Source organism: Muntiacus reevesi, chromosome 15 (genome assembly GCF_963930625.1).
Source record: "Muntiacus reevesi chromosome 15, mMunRee1.1, whole genome shotgun sequence".
Taxonomy (NCBI): Eukaryota; Metazoa; Chordata; class Mammalia; order Artiodactyla; family Cervidae; genus Muntiacus; species Muntiacus reevesi.
In genome coordinates, this window is record NC_089263.1 from 43,148,759 (window position 1) to 43,167,179 (window position 18,421).

Genomic DNA, 18,421 nt, shown 5'->3' on the forward strand with positions numbered 1-18,421 from the left:
TTCCTGAATGATTTTTGCAAAGACTATATATCTTGTCATCTGTGGTCCTTGAAGTCTCCGTTCCTTCAGAGATTTCTCTGAAGGCTAAGATATAAAATTTAAAAAATGATCCCCACCACCACAGGAAAAAAAAAGACCAAAAATCCATGCCAAATGCCTCTCCCAGTCTTTGCTGATGGGCTCTGAACTAGGACATTCCAACACTTATCCAGGCTTACCTTGACAGTCAGCCTGAGATGAAAATTTAGCGTCTTCTCAAGTATTTTCTGAGCATGTCTTTCCCTCTACATGTGTGTGACTTGCTAAATTCCTGTGAGTATTCCTTGTATTGTTTAGTCGCTCAGTCATGTCTGACTGTGACCCAGGGGACCGTAGTCCACCAGCCTCCTGTGTCCCTGGGGTTTCCCAGGCAAGAATACTGGCGTAGGTCGCCATTTCCTTCTCCAGGGGATCTTCCCGACCTGGAGATCAAACTGGTGTCTTCTGTATTGTGTGGGTTCTTTACCACTGAGCACCAGTTGCTCAGTAGTAAATACCCTTGGGTATTTTTGAATGTCCTAATTTCCCTTAAAACCTCTTTCAGTTTTTCCTCCAAAGTTTGGGTGGTCTATTGTATGCCTGCCTGGACCCTAATCTTTTACCCCAGATGTCTGTGGGTTATTTGTATGCTTTGCAGCTTTTTTTGAACAATATATTCAGGTTTTCTGGCCTGAGTTCTCAGTCCAAACAGAGACAAGCACTTGATTTGGCTCTTCAGGTAGCCTCACACAAGTTGGAATAGACATAAACAATAATTCGCAAATAATGTCTGCTTTTCCTGGAACCCAGGACCAGAGTCCACACTAGGAACATGGGCTACTGCTGTTTCAACGCTGCCCTCATGCTGGGCTGCGGGTGAGGCAAGCATAAGTAGAAAGGTCACAAAGCCTTCTTAGTTTGCAAGTTGTCTTTTTCTTGGTTGAGAAAAAGACAAACCTTTGTTTTCCAGAGTCCTGTCAAAGTTGATGCTGACAATTTCTATTTGTTTTTCAATGTTTCAGTGGGGGAATGAGAGCTTGGAATTGCCTACTCAGCCATTTTGCCATCATTACGATCATTAGCATTTACTATATTGGAATTTTTGGTTTACAAAGCCCCTCTAATTTCTGTATTAAGTTGGTGTTTCTGAAGTAATTTGAGACTTATTTGTCCAGTTTATTTCTACTCTTAGTGAAAGATGTTGTTATCAATTATGACCATAATTTCTTATTTATTTAAATTTTTATTGGAGGACAGTTGACTTACAATGCTGATTCAGTTTCAGGTGTATAGCAAAGTGAATCAATTATACATATAACCACTCTTTTAAGATTCTTTTCCTGTATAGGTCAGTATAGAGTATTGAGTAGAGTTCCCGAGGTCTTATTAGTTATCTATTTTATCCCTCCTGCCCTTTACCCCCTCGTAACCATAAATTTGTTTTCTACATTTGTAACTCCGTTTTGCAGATTAGTTCATTTGTACCTTAAGATTCCACATACAAGTGATATCATATGATATTTATGACCATAATGTCCACATTTAAGGTCCTGTAAGTCAGTAATTCTCAACCATGGCTGCACATCATACCTACCTATGGGATTTTAAAATGCAGAGATGCTCAGAATCCTCCTCAGACTTGAAAAATCTGAAACTCTGAGACTGAGTAGCAAAGTGAATAAACTCAACTAGGCTTCTCTTTAGAGTACCACGGTGAAGGATAATACATTTTTAAACATGTAGTAAAGTACCATGTACATCACTGTAGTACAGGCACAACTCAGAGATACTGCAGATTCCCTTCCAGACCACTGCAAAAAAGTGAATATGCAGTGAAACAAGTCACTTGAATTTTTTGGTTTCCCAGTACCTAAAAAGAGTTATATTTACACTATACCATAGTCTATCAGGGCTTTCCTGATAGCTCAGTGGGTAAAGAATCTGCCTGCTATGCAGGAGACACAGGAGACGTGGGTTTGATCCCTGGGTTGGAAAGATCCCTTGGAGGAGGAAATGGCAACCCACTCCAGTATTCTTGCCAGGAGAATCTCAGGGACAGAGGAGCCTGGCTACAGTCCATGGGGTTACACAGAGTTGGACACAACTGAGCACACGGCACATGTAGTCTACTAAGTGTGCAGTAGCAGTACGTGTAAAGAAACCATGTACCTACCTTAATTAAAAAATACTTCATTGCTAAAAAATGCTAAGCACCATCTGAGCCTCCAGTGAGTTAGAACTTTTTTTCTGGTAGAGGGCCTTGCCTCAGTGTTGATGGATGGTGTCTGATCTAGGTGGTGGCTGCTGAAGCCTGGAGTGATTGTAGCAGTTTCTTGAAATAAGACTGCAGTGAAGTTTACCTCATCAACTGACTCTTCCTTTCACAAGTTATTATTATTTCTTTTTTTGTAGCATTCAATGCTGTTTGATAGCATTTTACCCACAGTAGATTTTTTTTCAAAACTGGGATCAGTCCTCTCAAACTATGTCACTGCTTTGTCAACTAAGTTTATATACTATTCTACATCTTTTGTTGTCGTTTCAACAATCTTCACAGCATCTTCACCAGGAGTGGATTCTATCTCAAGAAAACACTTTCTTTTCTCATCCACAAGAAGCAATTCCTCATCCATTAGCGTTTTGTCATGAAATTGCAGCAATTCAGTCACATCTTCAGACTCCACTTCTAATTCTAGTTCTCTTGCTAATTCTGTCACATCTGCCGTGACTTCCTCCAGTGCAGTCTCGAACACCTTAAAGTGACCCATGACATTTGGAATCAAGTTCTTCCTGATTCCTGTTAAGGTTGATATTTTGACCTCTTCCCATGAATCATGTTCTTAATGGCATGCAAAATGGTTTTCTTGTTTCCAGAAGGTTTTTTAATATACTTTGCCCTTATTCATCAGAGGAATCGCCATCTATGGCAGCTATATGTGCATGCTCAGTTGTATCTGACTCTTTGCGCCCCTGTGGACAATAGCCCGCCAGGCTCCTCTCTCCAGGGGATTTTCCAGGCAAGAATCCTGAAGTGCATTGCCATTTCCTTCTCCAAGGGATCTTTGTGACCCAGGGATCGAACTTGCGTCTCCTGCATTGGCAGGCAGATTCTTTACCACTGCACCACCTGGGAAGCCCAATGGCAGCTATAGTCTTACAAAATGTATGTTAAAGAATAAGACTTGAAAGTCGAAATTACCCCTTGATCCAAGGGCTACATGATGGAAGTTGTGTTGGCAGACATGAACACATGGATCTCATTGTCCATCTCCATCAGAGCTCTTGGGTGACCAGGTGCATATCAATAAGCAACAATATTTTGATAGGAATCTTTTTTTTTCAACAGTTAGTCTCAACAGTGGGCTTAAAATGTTCAGTAAACCATGTTGTAAACAGATGTGCTGTCTTCCAGGCTTTGTGGTTCCATTGACAGAGCACATGCAGAGTAGCTTTAGCATAATTCTTAATCCATAGAATTTTCAGAATGATAAATGAGCATTGACTTTAACTTCAAGTCCCCAGGCGCACTAGCCCCTAACAAGAGAGTCAGCCTGTACTTTGAAGCTTTAAAGCCAGGCATTCACTTCTCTTCTTTGGCTAAGTCCTTGATGGCACCTTCTTCTAACAGAAGCCTATTTGGCTTGCTTTGAAAATCTATTGTGGAGTGTAGCCCCCTTCACTGATGATCTTCTCTAGATCTTCTGGATAACTTGCTACAGCTTCTTCATTGGCACTTGATGCTTCACCTTGCAATTGAATGTTTCTTAAATCTCATGAGCTAACTCTGCTAGCTTTAAACATTTCTTCTGCAGCTTCCTCACCTTCTTCATCAGCCTTTCTAGAACTGAGGAGAGTTGAGGTCTTGCTGTAGATTAGGCTTTGACTTAAGGAAATATTGTGGCTGGTTTGATTTCTCCAGGCCACTAAGCTTTCTCTTTATCAATAATAAGGCAGTTTTGATTTCCTATCATTCATCTGTTCACTGGAGCAGCACTTGTAAAAATCTTTCAAGAACTTTTGCTTTGTATTCACAACTTGGTGAACTGTTTGGCCCAAGAGGCCTAGTTTTGGCCTTTCTTGGTTTGGATGTGCCTTCCTTGCTTATTGTTTCCAGCTTTTAAGTTAAGGTGAGAGATAAGCAGCTCTTCTTTTTTTCACTTGAACACTTAGTGGTCATTGTAGGGTTATTAATTGGCTTAATTTCAAAATTGTCTCAAGGAATAGGAAGTCCTGAGGAAAGGGAGAGAGATAGGTGCAGCAGTCAGAACACACATCACTTGTGGGTTAAGTTTGCTGTCTTATATGGGCGCAGATTGGGATGCCCCAGAACAATAACGTCAAAGATCGCTGATCACAAGTCACTATAACAAACACAATAGCCATGGAAATGTTTAATATTCTGAGAATTATGAAATGTGATACTGAGACACGAAGTGAGCAAATACTGTTGGGAAAATGGCATCAATAGACTTACTCGACCAAGGGTTGCCACAAACTTCAGTTTGTAAAAAAACATAGTATCTGTGACGCTGATAAAATGAAGTATGCTTGTAAAATGTAAGGATAGCTCATTATTGAATAATGAAATTGAAATTTACTTATGGAAAGATCTAACATTTTTCTGGTAAATCTAACATTTTAATTCTTAAATTTTTTTTTCAATGAAGATCGAATATACTATTTGAAGTTAACCAGTGATTAACTTTGGCAACAGTAACATGTGCACCCTTGAATTAGTTTTTCTAATTGTGCACTTATTACATATATCAATGTATGTCTATTTCTATCTGTACATATACATAATTGGGTTGTTACTTTAAAAGGTAAAATCTTTACAGTGTTTAATGTCATGTTTAATTTTTCATTATTATATCTTGACCAGAGCAATAAAATGTATCTCTAATTATTATATTAAGTGAAGTAAGTCAGAAAGCAAAATATAAATATGTATAATATCGCTTATATGTGAAATCTAAAATATGACACAAATGGACCTATCTCCAAAACAAAAACAGACTCACAGACACAGAGAACAGATTTGTGGTTGCCAAGGGATTGGGAAGTGTGAGAGGGAGGGAATGGAAGGTTGGGATTAGCAGATACAAACCATTATCTGTAGAATGGATAAACAACAAGGTCCTACTGTATAGCACAGGGAAGTGTATTCAACATCCAGTGATAAACTGTAATGGAAAGGAATTTTTAAAATAATATATGTATATATATGTGTGTGTAACTGAATCACTTTGCTCTACAGCAGGAATTAATACAATATTATAAATCAATTAGACTTCAGTAAAAGTTTACACAAAAAACTCAATCAGTGGCTAAGAAATGTATAATATAAAAAGATGTTGACTAAATAAAGAAAAAAGTTTTAAATGTATCTCTAAATATATAGTTCTGTGGCTAGCAGTATTGTGAAAATATTGTTTATGTATGGTTCATGTCCTCGCAGACTTTTGATTTTCAGGAAATATCAGTTTAAAGTAAATCATTAATTCAACATGATAAAGATTCTTCTAGAGAAGAGACAGCAGGGACTTCCCCAGTGGTCCAATGGTCAGGACTCTGGGCTTGCAGTGCAGGGGGAGTGTGTCTGGCCCCTGGTCAGGGAGCTAAGACCCTGCATTCCACCCGACATCAGGCCCTACTGAGTCGCAGGCTCACAGCATCCCTCAGAGCCTTCCCACTGTTGCTCTCTGCACTGGTGTTTTTACGTTAGCTCCCATTCTAAAGTCAAGAGCTAGCTAGGCCTTCCTCCTCTATGGCTTCCCTGGTGGCTCAGACGGTAAAAGCGTCTGCCTACCAATGTGGGAGACCTGAGTTCGATCCCTGGGTTGGGAAAATCCCTGGAGAAGGACATGGCAGCCCACTCCAGTGCTCTTACCTGGAAAATCCCGTGGACGGAGGAGCCTGGTGGGCTGCGGTCCATGGGGTCCCAAAGAGTCGGACACGACTGAGCGACTTCACACTTCACTCTTAACTTGGTCTCCAGGGAAAGGTGTTGGCTCATTTATTTATCACGATTCAACTTCTCTCTCTCTAGAGAGATAGATTAGATGCATGGACTAGATAAAGCCATTTACCATTGTTTTGAAAAAAGTTTATTTTAGGCCCTTGGCTAAGAGGAGACTCTGCCTTGGGCCCACCGGTGTAATAACCTGCACTCCACTGTCTGCATTGTCCTTCTGAGTTTGTTTCCCGGAAAGCATGGCTATAACAAAAGAATTCAGTGAGAGACAAGGTGACAGGTAAGAAGTGTATTTATTTAGATACAGAGAGAAGAGCGCTCCACAGACAGAGTGTGGGCCATTGCAGAGGGTGAATGCGGCCCTGAAGTGTGGCATGGTTAGTTTTTTTTTTTCATTTATTTTTATTAGTTGGAGGCTAATTACTTTACAGTATTGCAGTGGTTTTTGTCATACTTGACATGAATCAGCCATGAATTTATGCATCCCAATGTTCATCGAAGCATGGTTAGTTTCTATAGGCTGGGTAATATGTTAATGAGTGGGAGGATTATTCCAACTATTTTGGGGAAGAGGTGGAGATTTCCAGGATTTGGGCCACTGCCCATTCCTTGGTTTTTTAACAGTGCCTTGGAACTGTCATTGCATTTCTGGGTGTGTCATTTCACTTGCTGATTGAGGATCAAGATCTAGTCTTGTCTACCATCTTGGTCCCATAAAAAAAAAAAAGTTTATTTTATTGAAGTATAGCTGATTTATAGTGTAGTGTCAATTTCTAGTGTATAGCAAAGTGATTCAGTTATATGTATTTATATATGTATGTATATAAATATATATGCATTCTTTTCATATTTTTTTCTATTATGGTTTATCACAAGATATTGAATATAGTCCCTGGTGCCATTCTTTTTTTTTTAAAGCTCTTTTTTTAAAAGGGCTGAGGCAAAAAAGAGAAAATGTAATGCTTTTTTTTGTTCAGTAGAGGCACATTACTATTTGCTCCCTTAAGAAGGAATTTCAAGGAGAAGGCTTCAGATCATTTTAAACCAGTGTCATGAATGCTTCCTTTTAATAAAAGAACCCCTCCTAAAATAATGCTGTCGTCAAGAGGATCATCTGATGGTTTTTTTGCTATGTTCTTATTTCTACTGTATTTGTATAATCATTGTGGTGAAATTATTGGAGAAATAGATGCTGTGATAGAATTTTCATGGTAAGCGCAATTTCTTTCCACCCTCAAACCCACCTTTCCTGCATTCACATACAGCATTATCTCTATATTTGTGCTTTAACTTGCAACACGCTGTCTTTATTGTTTTTATTGGCAAGAGCTCCAGTTGACTTCCTCAATGACAAATGTTCGCTACAATTTTAGAATTTCCAGTTGCGCCCTATCTTTTTTTCACCTTGGTTAGAGGGGCAAGGATCAAAGCACAGAACTGGGCCAGTCACTGCTTATGTTTGTGCTTTATCTCATTAAGTGCTGATCACCAGGAAAGCAAACAGCCTGTCATGAAATTTGCCTTGCAAACAATATAACAAAGAAATCTCATGAAAAGAGGCTAAACAGAAGGTATGTTTAATCTGTTGTGGTGTTGGTTTCAGCCCCAGTTTCAGACTGAGAACGATGATGCTTGGGAAAAAATTGGGAGTCTGCCTGCGGGCAACATTCACCTCTGATGCAGAGATTGCTACAGAAATCTAACCGTTGGAAGTTTTCAACATACAAATCAGGATTTATTAAAGGAATTAATATCTTTGAAGGCTCACAAAGCAATCCTGTTTTCCTGCAAGATGGATGAAAGGCAGAGATTTCAAAACATTTGCTAGAAAACATCAATAGCCAATCCTGCTGATTTAATTTTTTCAATCCCTCAGGCATCAAAAGAAGTTGTGACTTGTCCACATTTGCCTCGGAAGCAAAGCAATATTGTAAATTAAAGATGGCTGGAGCTTAGCTGGCTGCATTTCATTTTTAATTAGTTGGCGTTTCACAATATTTTTCAATGTTTCTTAAGCTCAGACGCTGAGGAACTTCCTCCTCACATTTGTTGTGATGAGGGTGCGGAAAGTATGGGTGACATTCACTTACACACCCAAGAGAAAGTTCTTAGACTTAGCTGTCCATCCCAAACATGAAAAGAATTGGTATTTAGTCAGATCCATTTCTCTTCTTTATTCTTGAGCAAGCAGAGATTTCCGATTCCTTTTAACCAGTTGGGAACTCACAGATATAACCTCCCCAGAGATCAGTGCTAGAAATCAAAGCAAATTTTGACAAAGTGTAACAAAAGCAACAGATTTTGCTTTGGGCGTTTTGTTGAAGTGTGTGGCTAATTGTAGGATGCGTATGTTGAAATTGTGTTTTTCCTATGATAATAAAAATGAAAAAAAGGCCATGTAATGTGTGGGACTAATCTTTTGTTCATTCAAAATATATCTGTTGTCTACTCTGTCAGGCACTATTTTAAGCAATTGAGATAAAGTGATGAAGAGGAAGTCAAGATTCTGGACCTCATGAAGCTTGCATTCATTGATAGAAATACTTCACCCTAAAAAATACACTGTAAATAGGGAGGCAAATTCTGGGAGAACTTGAACCCTATCAAGGTAGCATCAGATTTTCAAGAACATATGACAATATTAGTGTATCTAAATCTGTAATCTTATCAATTATACTTAAACATATGTGAAGAACATGTTAAAAAGAACCCTAGAAAAAGGAGACATAGAGAATAGGAATTTGCCAGTATATCTTCAGGGCATTGAGCACAGGGCCTCTGACTGGCAGCTCCCAGTCCCCTTCACAAGTCAGCCTTGAGAGTGGAGGTGAAAATGTCAGACTAGCTTGATGCCATTAGTAAAGGTCCCCCAACTAACTTTCACTGCTATGATTCCAAGGTGATTAAGCAAACTTCGGGTATAATGTGGCTACCCTTGTGAGGTTTCCTACAGGGAGAGAATGTATTAAGGACTCCAGTCCTTTTAACATTAAACTTCTCACTATGTACAGCAGCATTCTGGTTTGCATTTAAATATCTTGGGAATTTGGTTACCACAAATCTGAACATCTTTGGGTACTCTGATGAAGCTAGTTTTCTAGAACTGTATAACTGAAATTCAGACCCTCAAATAGTGTTTTCCCATGAGTGGTTTTAAATTTTCCAAGTGTTAGTCGTTCAGTCATGTCTGATTCTTTGTGACCCCATGAGCTGCAGCCCACCAGGCTCCTCTGTCCATGAGTTCTCCAGGCAAGAATACTAGAGTGAGTTGCCACTTCCTTCTCCAGGGGATCCTCCCAATGCAGGGATTGAACCCAGATCTCTTGCATTGCAGGCAGATTCTTTACTGTCTGAACCACTAGGGAAGCCCCCTTAAAATTTCTGGTATGAGGGAAAAGCAACAAGTAACACACATGGGCGCTTCCCTAAGATGATCAGCTGATTTCTCAGCAGAAACTCTGCAGGCCAGAAGGGAGTGGCATGATATATTTAAAGTGATGATAGGGAAGAATCTACAGCCAAGAATTTTCTACCCAGCAAGGTTCTCATTCAAATTCAACAGAGGAATCAAAAGCTTTATAGAAAAGCAAAAGCTGAGAGAATTCAGCATGACAAGATCAGCTTTGCAACAAATGGTAAAGGAACTTCTATAGACAGAAAAGGCCACAATTGGACTTTCACTTCAGACTTCTATGTAACTCTTCTGGCATGAGACACCTAACCCAGGGGCTTTGTTAAACACACAGATTCCTGGACCAATACTGTGCTCATCCTGAGTCAGAAAGTTTGAGAAGGGGCTGCACATCTGCATTTTACTAAGGTCCCCAAGTGATTCCAGAGCACAGTAAAGCTTGAGGGTCACTGCCTGAGAAACTCCGGATCAGTACCAGTGAAGTCCTGTTAGGACATTTAACCCTTTTCCTAGATAACATCTTCGTCTTTGTATTCAGAACAAAGTATTTCAGCGAACCGTAGTCCAGGCTCTCCCAGTCTGGCCTCCTTACTTTCTGGTCTCATTTCCCACTTCTCCTCTCAAACTTCTGTGCTTCAACACTCTGAATAGGCAACTTACATGAAACCTGGCAACCTGGAGGGTTTTTGTTTTGTTTTGTTTTGTTTGGAGGAGTAGCGATAAATAGCATCCTGATTCCAGGCCTCAGTTCTAACACAACTGAGAAAGATAAAGAAGGCAGTTTGAGAGTACAGTAACACTTTTAATCGCTGCAGATGGTGACTGCAGCCATGAAATTAAAAGACGCTTGCTTCTTGGAAGGAAAATTATGACCAACCTAGACAGCATATTAAAAAGAAGAGACGTTACTTTGCCAATGAAGGTCTGTCTAGTCAAAGCTATGGTTTTTCCAGTAGTCATGCATGGATGTGAGAGTTGGACTATAAAGAAAGCTGAGCACAGAAGAACTGATGCTTTTGAACTGTGGTGTTGGAGAAGACTCTTGAGAATCCCTTGGACTGCAAGGAGATCCACCCAGTCCATCCTAAAGGAAATCAGTCCTGAATATTCATTAGAAGGACTGATGCTGAAGCTGAAACTCCAGTACTCTGGCCACTGGATGTGAAGAGCTAACTCATTGGAAAAGACCCTGATGCTGGGAAAGAATGAGGGCAGGTGGAGAAGGGAATGACAGAGGATGAGATGGTTGGATGGCATCACCGACTCAATGGACATGAGTTTGGGTGGACTCCGGGAGTTGGTGATGGACAGGGAGGCCTGGCGTGCTGCGATTCATGGGGTCGCAAAGAGTCAGACAAGACTGAGCGACTAAACAGAAGTTGATTCCTAATGGTGACTAGGTTGAAGAATGTGGTTTACATGTGGAAAATAGGGGCTTCTTAATTCTAAACTCCAGAATTAGATACTCTTACCCACCTGTCCCAGGAAGAAATGGATAACTACTGGCTTCTTCTCTCAGGAGCAGTCAGTGACTTCTATGCTTGGGTAAGGCCAAGAGCTGACCAGGCTGGTCAGAAAGAGGAGAGGGGAAGAAGGTGGCTGAGCTAAATATACCAAGTCCTGGTCCCTAAATGGCTCCAATCAAATGACATCATCCTTCTTTCCCTAGTGAGGAATGAGTAAAGGAGGGAAAGGAAGGAGTCTAGTAATGTCACCATAACAGATGTCCCTTGACACAAAAGAAAGCATCGGGAGTGGGGAGCAGACGCTCCCCTGACAGCATGACTGTTCTTGGTGGCTGAGATACCCTATTGCCCCCCACTCCTTCCCCTTATTTTATATGCTTCACTCCACTCATCTTGCAAGATGCAGCTCAAATGTTAACGCCTCTGTGAAGCTTGAGGGAACTGAAGAGAACACTCCTTTTATGCTGTCATAGGACTTTGAGCAACTTTTATCATGAAGCTTGTAATAGCATATACTTATGTGCCTTCTCGTGTGAGTGCCGGGACTGTGGCTTATATGTCTTTATATTTCCATGGTAGGTATTTGATGAATTTTTACTGGATGACTGTGAAAAAGTTGGTAAACTCAGATGTATTTAAATTCATATTCTTTTATAATAGTATGAGTTATATAAATAATATTATGTTATATATTTGATCCTACTATTATAATATATAATAAAATATACTTAAACTTTATACTTCTATAATGTGTATTATATAAATGATATTATATTGTATAAATAATACAAATGTTGTTAAATTAGTATTTTTAAAGGCTTTTTTTGATATGGACAATGTTTTAAAAGTCTTTTTTGAATTTGTTACAACATTACTTTTGTTTTATGTCTTGGTTTTTTGGCCATGAGGCATGTGGGATCTTAGCGCCCTGACCAGGGATGGAACCTGCACCCCCTGCTTGGAAGGCAAAGTCCTAACCACTGGACCACCAGGGAAGACTTCGTATTAGTATTTTTAGGTCTTCATTTTAACACCAAGATCAATAAGAAGACTATCAAGTATTTTCCTTTAACAGTCAGTTCAGTCGCTCAGTCGTGTCCGACTCTTTGCAACCCCATGGAGTGCAGCACGCCAGGCTTCCCTGTCCATCACCAACTCCCAGAGTTTTCTCAAACTCATGTCCATCGTGGCAGTGAGGCCATCCAGCCATCTCATCCTCTGTCGTCCCCTTCTCCTCCTGCCTTCTATCTTTTCTAGCATCAGGGTCTTTTCTAATTAGTCAGTTCTTCGCATCAGGTGGCTAAAGTTTTGGAGTTTCAGCTTCAGCACCAGTCCTTCCAATGAATATTCAGGACTAATCTCCTTTAGGATGGACTGGTTGGATCTCCTTGCTGTCCAAGGGACTCTCAAAAACCTCCAACACCGCAGTTCAAATGTATCAATTCTTTGACACTTAGCTTTCTTTGTGGTCCAACTCTCACGTCCATACATGACTACTGGAAAAACCATAGCTTTGACTATATGGACCTTTGTCAGCAAAGTAATGTCTCTGCTTTTTAACATGGTGTGTAGGTTTGTCCCAGGTTTTTTTTCCAAGGAGCAAGTGTCTTTTGATTTCATGGCTGCAGTCATCATCTGCAGTGATTTTGGATCCCCCCAAAATAAAGTCACTTTCCATTGTTTCCCCATCTATTTGCCATGAAATGATGGGACTGAATGCCATGATCTTAGGTTTTTTGAATGTTGAATTTTAGGCCAGCTTTTTCACTCTCTTCTTTCACTTTCTTCAAGAGGCTCTTCAGTTCCTCTTGGGTTTCTGACATAATAGGAGTGGTGTCATCTGAATATCTGAGGTTACTGATATTTCTCCCGGCCATCTTGATTCCAGCTTGTGCTTCTTCCAGCCCAGCGTTTCTCATGATATACTCTGCATATAAGTTAAATAAGCAGGGCGACAATATACATCCTTGACATACTCCGTTTCCTATTTGGAACCAGTCTGTTGTTCCATGTCCAGTTCTAACTGTTGCTTCCTGACCTACATACAGGTTTCTCAAGAGGCAGGTCAGGTGGTCTGGTATTCCCATCTCTTTCAGAATTTTCCACAGTTTACTGTGATCCACACAGTCAAAGGCTTTGGCATAGTCAATGAAGCAAAAGTAGGTATTTTTCTGGAATTTTCTTGCTTTTTTGCTGATCCAACAGATGTTGGCAATTTGATCTCTGTTTCCTCTGCCTTTTCTAAATCCACCTTGAACAGCTGGAAGTTCTTGGTTCATGTATTTTTGAAGCCTGGCTTGGAGAATTTTGAATATTACTTTGCTTGCATGTGAGATGAGTGCAAATGTGTGGTAGTTTGAACATTCTTTGGCATTGCCTTTTTTGGGATTGGAATGAAAGCTGACCTTTTCCAGTCCTGTGGCCACTGCTGAGTCTTCCCAATTTGCTGGCATACTGATGCCAGCATCATCTTTTAGGATTTGAAATAGCTTAGCTGGAATTCCATCACCTCCACTAGCTTTGCTTGTAGTGATGCTTCCTAAGGCCCACTTGACTTCACATTCCAGGATGTCTGGTTCTAGATGAGTGATCACACCATCATGATTATCTGGGTCATGAAGATCTTTTTTGTATAGTTCTGTGTATTCTTGCCACCTCTTCTTAATCTCTTCTGCTCTGTTAGGTCCATACCATTTCTGTCCTTTATCGAACCCATCTCTGCATGAAATGTTCCCTTGGTCTCTCTAATTTTCTTGAAGAGATCTCTAGTCCTTCCCATTGTATTGTTTTCCTCTATTTCTTTGCATTGTTCACATAGGAAGGCTTTCTTATTTCTCCTCGCTATTCTTTATAACTCTGCATTCAGATGGGTATATCTTTCCTTTTCTCTTTTGCCTTTTCCTTCTCTTCTTTTCTCAGCTATTTTAAGGCCTCCTCAGACAACCATTTTGCCATTTTCCTTTTAGGCTTTTCTATATTCCAAAAATTTGCCAACAAACTTCTGGTCAAGGCAGATATTAACTATTCAAGTCCCATTTTTGAAATCTTATTGACATCTTATTAACATGGCACATATGATAGAAGATCTGCTTCCTAAAAGATGTTCTCGTCCAGTAATATAAGTTCACCTAGTCATGATTAAAATAAACTATTAGGTAATAAAGACTCACTTTTTAAATAACTACAATGAAATAGAAACTGCAAATAAGGAAGTTATTTTCCTATTTTAGTTTTAGTAAAAACTAAAATTTCAGAGTTCAATTATTTTAGAAAAAATTCTATTAATGATTCACATATATATTTTATTACGAGAAGATTTCTTCTCTCCAAGTTTACTTACCTTTTTTTCCATTTAAATAAATAATATTGGAGTATATTTGACTTACAATGTTGTATTAGTTTCAGGTAATCAGCAAAGTGATTCAGTTGTACACATCCATTTAGCCATTCTTTTTCAGGTTCTTTATCCATATAGGTTAGTACAGAATATTGAGTAGAGTTCCCTGTGCTATTCAGTAAGTTTGTACTCGTTATCTCTCTTATATATAGTAGTATGTGCTTGGTAATCCCAAACTCCTAATTTATCCCTCCCTGCTACGTTTCCCCTTTGGTAATCATAGTTTTTGAAATCTGGCTCTCTTTCTGTTTTGTAAATAAGTTCATTTGTATCATTAAAAAAAAATTTAGATTCCACCTGTAAGCAATACCATATGATATTTGTCTTTTTCTGTCTGACTTACCTCAGTTAGTATGATAATCTTCAGTTTTCTGCCCATGTTGCTGCAAATGGCATTATTTTGTTCTTTTCTTATGGCTGAGTCATATTCCATTGTATATATATGTACCACATCTTTATCCATTCCTTTGTCGGTGAACATTCAAGTTGTTTCCATGTCTTGAATGTTGTAAATAGTGCTGCAATGACTATTAGGGGGCCAATATCTTTCTGAAGTATGATTTTCTCTGGATATATGCCCAGGAGTAGAATTGCTAGATCATATGGTAGTTTTATTTTAAGGAACTTCCATACTGTTCTCCATAGTGGTTTTGCCAATTTGCATTCCCACCAACAGTGTAGGAGAGTTCCCATTTCTCCACACCTTCCCACGTTGATATACTTTGTTTAACTGTGCAAAGAAAGGATAAAAGGCATTTAGTCTTAAAGTTCAAACAGTATATGTCTTTATAGCAGGGATGATATATCGTCACAAACCACTAATTTCATACAGTTTTAGGCATGAGAAAAGTTTCAATTTCAGTTCCTAAAATCAATGTATAGATCCTTGTAAAAGAGACCCAAAATATCATTTTTATGGTATTCTCTTAATTTTAAGATGAATATTTGGTCTTAGTGTTTGATTGTCTCTAATACTGGCTTTGTTTGAAATTTACCTTTTGTTTCAATTGGTTGTTGTGGGAAACTTCTCAGATTGATGGGTGGTACCATTTATTAAGGGCTAAAATACACTGAGCTAGGATCTGCACAGGGCTAAATCTCTCCCTGCTCTTTAAGAACCAACAAAACAGAACTAAAAGCCAAAGAAAGCTTTTCCAAATAACAGTGTAAGTTGTCTCAGCAAGAGTCACATTTGCCATTTTTTCTGAAAGAGATCCAATGGTTTAGCATATGTAGACCAATCAAGCCATTTTCAAAATAAGTCTCTCTTGTCATTTTAATACTCTTATTTCTATAATACCAGGCATTCTTTAATTCTGTTTCAAACAGGTGTCTGTTAGTGTATTTTTTTCTGTTTAGGATCTTCTGTAAACTTTTAAAATTGATCTGTTTTGTCAATCAGCAGCTGCTAAACCCTGGGCCCACATAATATCAGTAAATGTGCTTCTATTTAACTATCTATTTACAGTCATAAGAGAAATAAACATATAAAATAAATGCATCTCAATGCATAGCTGTGCAGGAGTACAGATGTTTTATTAATGAAAATGAATCCAGCTTTTTGTAAGTCATGACAGCAATATAACATTTCATTGTTTGGTTCTGTGCTAGACAGTCCCTGCTGTTTCTACATAGAAATTCCTGTAATGCCTAATGGACATCTGGAAGAATTCAGCCAATTAATCAAATTCACGTAGGAGCTAGGCTAATGGCTGTCTGAAAGGCAGATTACATTAAATCAAACTTGCAATATGAATGAAAGCACTTAATCATACATGCAACATTCATTAGATGTGACACAGCAAGTGTTTTGATTACTTTAATGAAAGATCAGGTAAAGTGCATCAGCTGAACAGATTGAAAAGACAGCATGCTTACAAATGTTTGATTATACTGAATATCAACAGAAACAGTGCCAGTAATTTATAGCAAAACATATTTGTAGGTGTCTAGAGCTGGTGAACTCAATGAAATTCAGGGCCTTTGCTCAAAACAATAATTAATATATGATAAAACTTTGATCAGATGTCAGGAGAAGAGATAGATTGCTAGAAGTTTAGTAATTTATAGTCACTGGGCATCTTCATGTTTTGAGTTACTTGGAGTCTCCTTGAACCCCAGTTTCATTTGCTTTGAGATACACAGTTTTTTTTCCCCAGCTTCACTGAGATAGGATTGACATATAACATTGGGTAAGGGTAAGATGTGCATTATTTGATATACATATAACTTGTGAAATGATCACCACAGTGAAGTTAGTTAACATATCCATCACTTCCCATATTTAATGTGTGTGTAGGGGGTGTGTGTGTGTGTGTGTGGTGAGAACATTTAAGATATACTCTGAGGTACATGGCTCAGCTGGTAAAGAATCTACTTGCAATGCAGGAGACCCAAGTTCGATTCCTGGGTTGGGAAAATCCCTTGGAGGAGGGAATGGCTACCCACTCCAGTATTCTTGCCTGGAAAATTTCATAGACAGAGGAGCCTGGAGGGCTATAGTCCATGGGGTTGCCAAGAGTTAGGCACAACTAAGCAACTAACACTTTCACTTCATTATGGTACACAGTTTTGTTTTGTTTCAGTGAAAAGTTGTTGCTAAACTTAAAACATGGTATTGAAAGAGTAGTTAACTTGGTATGTTGAGCTTTAAAATCTCATGACAGGAATTAAAATGTTATTCTTAACAGCTGTTCCTGCCTTCCAGATTTATGAATATTTTCCACCTTTTTTTCATTAATGATCTCAGTTTTTTCCATGATATTTTGCAGAAAAAAATCTTATAAAGTGCATTCCTACGTAATATTCATGTAGCAAATGCCAATTGTAGCTTTTTGGATGAAACAAAGATAAAAGCTTTTTGTATCTACATATCTCTATGTATGTCTCCATATATGTGAAGAATTCCCTTTTGGTAAATCATTTTGATATTAGGCAGGATTGGCTCAGATGGTAAAGAATCTGCCTGCAATGCAGGAGATGTAGGAGACATGGGTTTGATCCCTGGGTTGGGAAGATCCCCTGGAGGAGGGAATGGCTACCCACTCCAGTATTCTTCTTGTCTGGAGAATCCCATGAACAGTGGAGTCTGGTGGGCTACTGTCCATGGGGTCACAAAGAGTCGGACATGACTGAGCAACTCACACTTTCACAGGATTGCCTTATAGGTGGTGGACATTTTTTCCTGGGGCTTATCAGAAGGACTGACTTTATTTCCCTAGATTGATGTATGGTTCTAAAAACAGAGAAATGGGCATAGGACCTTAAAAATCCTTTTTAGACATGTTATTCAATTTAAGCCAATGAATATGCAGTGAGTACACAGTTGTTTTCGATGCTATGGATAATAGCAAAATGTGAAAGATATGGATTCTCATCATCACAGGAGTTTATAATAGTCTATCCACCAAAACATACAAAGAAAAAAATCAAGGCAATAGCAATAACAAAGAGAAAAACACAATCTAGAATGTGTTCAAGCAGAAGCTAAAGTACAAATTTATAAATTTTGTGAAAAATCAGAGAAGAGCTCGAATAAAGGGAAAGTTTGCATTTGAGTTGCTCGATTTACTTGATGAGAAATATAATTTAAGAGAATTAAAATTTCACTATTCCAGAATTAAGCATTACAGAAAAATCTGTGAGTACTATTTTGCCTTTTTAAAAAATTAATTTATTTATTTTAATTGGAGGCTAGTTACTTTACAATACTGTAGTTGTTTTTGCCATACATTGACATGAATCAGCCATGGGTGTACATGTGTTCCCCATCCTGAACCCCCTCCCACCTCCCTCCCCATCCCATCTCTCAGGGTCATCCCAGTGCACCAGCCCTGAGCACCCTGTCTCATGCGATCTTTTTCATACTTGATAATATACATGTTTCAATGCAGTTCTCACAGATCATCCCACTCCCGCCTTCTCCCACAGAGTCCAAAAGTCTGTTCTTTGCATCTGTGTCTCTTTTGCTATCTTGCATATAGGGTCATCGTTACCATCTTTCTAAATTCCATATATATGCGTTAGTACACTGTATTGGTGTTTTTCTTTCTGACTTACTTCACTCTGTATAATAGGCTCTGGTTTCATCCACCTCATTAGAACTGATTCAAATGCATTCTTTTTAATGGCTGAGTAATATTCCATTGGGTACC

At 38.8% G+C, this 18,421-nt stretch overlaps 1 pseudogene; it reads right to left on the reverse strand.

The window, feature by feature from the left end:
• Positions 1-2,308: 2,308 nt before the first annotated feature.
• Positions 2,309-4,195, reverse strand: LOC136147022 (tigger transposable element-derived protein 1-like; annotated as a pseudogene).
• Positions 4,196-18,421: the final 14,226 nt, after the last annotated feature.